Below are 4,699 nucleotides of genomic sequence, written 5' to 3'. Positions count from 1 at the left end.
TAGATTCTCCAGAAATTAAGCTTATTCTCAGTGACCTCCTCCTCCAACAACCACAGAGCAGCACAGTCACTCAGCTTCCTCAGTGCCCACCTCTCCTGGACACACACAGAGGTGTGTCTCACTGGGGTCAGGCCCTGTTTTGAAAAGAAGCTCAGCCCCTTAGAAAATGGAAAGAAAGCTGAAAGAAAGGAAAAGTATTAAGACATAAGTGAGGGAGTATAAAATTTAGAACAGAAAAAGTCTGGCTCTAACTCCTCTTTTAACAGAGGAGGACATTAAAAACTAGAAAATGGATTTATTTGCCAGCCATCACTTGGCCAGGGTTAGCAGAACTACAAGGGCCAGACTCCTGGTGCAGGGTTAATGTTTTCAAATTACTCATCTCAGGGCACCAGGGTTTCTCTGATGTTCTCCAGAAACTTCTTAAGGAGAAGAGAGCAGGGAAACTTCAAGACATTTCCTCAATGAACACAACTCCACAGCAATATGGTTTACATTTGGGTTTCTAATTAAGACTGGTTTTGTAGGATGGGCTCTAGTGCAAAAAGTATATTAGACTTTTTTGCATCACAAACACTCATCATTGATTGAACAATTTCTAGAAAGCAAACTTGAAAGTTTCCCCAATTATGAAACCTTTTGTTAAATACTCCAGGGGCCATTGAGGCCATAAAATTATACTACAGGACATCAGATAAATGTTGAAATAAATATGAAGATAAAAGGGGGAATAAACCTTGGAATGTTTGTGTGTGACTTACATATGTTTATGTGTTTTATTTTTCAAATTAATGGTAAATAATTTTTCCGAATAAGACAAATATGGAAAAAGAATAAAGACAAACCTCTTCAATATTTTTCAATTGCCTACTATGAATGTCACAAAACCTTTGCCTGTAGCCTAAATAAGTTTCTCACATATATGTGCTATCATTATTCAAATGTATCTAGATGATATGACCACTGATAAAATCCAATTGTATCTTAAAATGTTGAATTGATGTTATGATATTCTCAAATATTTCAGATATTTTCTCAGTCAACATTTCCCTATTATAGATCTATGATTTTTTTTTTTTTTTATCATGAAAAAGACATTCCTGTGTGTGAAGGTTTAAGAGACTCTGGTTAGACTTCAAGACAGGAATGAGTTTTGAGTAATGAATTCTGCTGTGTCATCAACATAGTGCATGGGAGTTTTCTGAGCATTTATAGGTTATTCCAGGTAATCACTTGTTTTTGTGAACCTGTCCATAGCCATTCTTTCTTTTATATATTACTACCTGAACTCAACAGTCAGAAGGACAGGGACCTGGAGAAGTGAGCTGGTTACATTATCTGGATATTAATAAAAATTAAAACCTTTGAAAATAAATGTAATATAACTTCTTTTTTTTCTCCCCAGTACTCAATAATCTTTTAACCACACTGGGAGAAAAGCCCCTCACAGAAAAGTTAGCACCTGCTTAAAATAAATGTTAACCATAAAAAACAAGTACAAAAGAACAGATAACTTAGTCACTTGTCATAGTTAGTATTAGCATGGAAGAGTAGGGCAGGCAGTCTGATAAAAATACAAGAAAGTGGGACTGTCCATTTCGTGTTTATTTGGTGACTGGAGGAAAATCAGCTGGGCTCAGTTGTAATGAAAATCTAAAGGGACTGGGATATCACAATACAACCACCTCAGGGATATTGAGAACACTGGACAAGTAATATATTTCTACGTGTGTGTGTTTTCATTTTTGTTCTTAATCTCCAAATGCCTAAGGCTAGATGGAGCCTGGAGGGGTGTCCTTTCTGGAGTGAGGAGGCAGCCCTAGAGTGAGAGGCAACATGATAGTCAGGAAGGCAAGCCTGTCACCAACGGGTGAGGTTGTGAGAGAATCCAAGAATGCATAATGACTTCAATGGATGGGGATAGATGGGCAGAAGGCAGAACCAGAAGCCCCAGATAACTAGAAAAATCATCCTTATCTCCTAGTTCCCCACTCTTAAAACCTGGGCAGGCACAGCTCTGAAAGGTGCCTAAGGGCCAAACTGTCCCTAGTGTTTGCATCACAAACAGGTTTTGTAGTTTAAGCTATCTTTTGACACTGGGCTTTGAATGAATACCCTGCGGGTCCTGGAAACACCCAACACCTTGGCAGCCAAGAGCAGCAAACGTTCTCTTGCTCTTGAACTTCTTGAAATCGTAACTGCTGGGACGCCTGGGTGGCTCAGTTGGTTAAGCAGCTGCCTTCGGCTTGGGTCATGATCCCAGCATACTGGGATCGAGTCCCACATCGGGCTCCTTGCTCGGCAGGGAGCCTGCTTCTCCCTCTGCCTCTGCCTGCCATTCTGTCTGCCTGTGCTTGCTCTCTCCCCTTCTCTCTCTCTGATAAAAAAAAAAAAAAAAAAAAAAATCTTTAAAAAAAAAAAAAAAAAGAAGGTTATCTTTCCAGATGACAGATACTCTTTTGTCAAGGTGGCCTTCTGCAGGCCAGGAAGAGAGATCACTGAGAACAGATTTGTCCAGCACCTTGATCTTGGATTTTGCAGCCTCTAGAAGCGTGAGAAATGAATAATCTGTTGTTCAAGTCGCTCGGTCTATGATATTTGTTATTACAACCCAAGCTGACTAATACATGCATATACAGAGCAGTCAGGTAACCCTTGACAATATGTTGCTATCTATGACATTCCTTTTATTTTCACAAATACACTGAAAAATCTTTTGAGAATAGACAGAGATATGTGAAGAGCTCTCAAAAGAGTTCCTCAGCTCTTGAAAATCGACCCTCCAAGCAGCATTGAAATTTGAGTGTGTGAGCTCAAGCTAGCTAATTTTTCTGGTTAAGAGAGTATATAAAAGGATCTTCAAGAACTAAACAGAAAAGAATTGTAACAAACTGGATTAACTGGGACTCCTCAAGTGAGGGCAAGCCCAGAACACCTGCCAACAGTTAAAGATCGTGACCTATGGTCATTGTAACAAATTGTGTCAGACTGATTTGGCAGAATTCCAGGTAACACCTCACTGAGAATTGCTACCAGGAAATAGCTAACAAAATGTCAAGAAAAGTGGCTGTGAGGTGCAAGATGCAGCCCCCTTTCTCCAATATAAGAATTGTACTCTTTTATTCCCATATGTGTGTGATATTTTGGACTTAGATGTTCAAATTTTGATCTATTTGCATTCTCTTAAAATAAATGTTAAAATGTCTAGGTCCATAAAGTTGTAAACGTATCATCTCCTGGGGAGTACAGTGAGGGGAGTACGCTGCAAACAACACTGTAATGGGAAAATGAGTATGAAATCACATTCCCACAGACGCTGCAGTTTTAAAACAATTGGCTTTTAAGTTCTGAGTCGTTTCCTTTGCCTCAACTTCCTCCTTCTATCAGTCTATCCCAATCAGGTTTCTGAAGTGACTGAAGGTCAACATATCACCATCTATTCCACACCTAAAGAATCTTCCTTTACATTTTCTGGGCGAGTACATTATAGACTTTAATGTTTCCAGAAGCAGAGGAGGTCAACATTCATGCAGTATGGAGCTTGGTGATGTACAAGTATAACATGAAACATCTTCAATAAATCATATTCTCTATGTTTCCAGTTCCGATAATGCAGGAAGTGCTAGTTCCACTGGCCCCTGGGCTCTCAGAGATAAGGAACGCTCTGCAGTGTTCAGAATTTTCAGATAGAGCTTTGGAATTTTGCATGAGATATAGAGTATGCAGTCCTAGACTGAACAGACAGGAAGCTGTTCCTCAGGTGTCATCACCCACTGGAACTGTCTATCAAGACCTGGGAAACATGGATAGCTGAGATTCCTCTCCGGGTCTGAGATAGGCTGTTGTGTGTATGTTTAGATAAACTTGTACCCAAGTGCCTATCCAGCCATTGCTGGGGAATTTCGTTCATGAGAACAATGTCCATAGTAAAGAAAGTGGATCAGACTGTTTAGTAGGTCTGCCTATGAAAGCGGGCTTAGATTTGACATGCTGGGATCTGGCTAAAGGATCAAATGAATCAGTAGATAAATTATTAATCATTATTCTTTATGTGATTTGAAACACATTCCCATCCTCAAGTAAGTTAAGATGTAAGCCATAAGGTAGAGCATGATAATGAGAGTTGTGAAGTCTGTACTCTGGAAGCTTTTATGTGTTTGGAAGTTTCTGGGGAGGAGGGGAGAAAGAGATTATCTACATTATAAAAAGATGACATGAGTAATCCCAAACAGGGAATAGTGAGAAACATTTTATTTTATTTTATTTTTTTTTTTAAAGATTATTTATTTATTTATTTGACAGAGAGAGAGAGAGAGAGAGAGATCACAAGTAGGCAGAGAGGCAGGCAGAGAGAGAGAGGAGGAAGCAGGCTCCCTGCTGAGCAGAGAGCCCGATGCGGGGACTCAATCCCAAGACCCTGAGATCATGACCTGAGCCGAAGGCAGTGGCTTAACCCACTGAGCCACCCAGGCGCCCAGTGAGAAACATTTTAAATGCTTCTCTTATAATACTCAATAGACATAAAGCAGGAAATAAAAGTTAAATACATCATAAAGTGTGCATAATGGCTTTAGTGTAGGAATTGTGTGTCTGTTAACATGACTGAGGGAAACATAAAGAAATGTATGTAGTTATATTCTCTTTTTTTCTTACACAAAGGCAATTTATTCAGAGAAAACAATAATTTGAGGAATCCTGT

The sequence above is a fragment of the Mustela erminea genome, chromosome 4 (assembly GCF_009829155.1).
Source record: "Mustela erminea isolate mMusErm1 chromosome 4, mMusErm1.Pri, whole genome shotgun sequence".
In the NCBI taxonomy this organism is placed as follows: Eukaryota; Metazoa; Chordata; class Mammalia; order Carnivora; family Mustelidae; genus Mustela; species Mustela erminea.
This window is presented reverse-complemented; position numbering follows the sequence as displayed.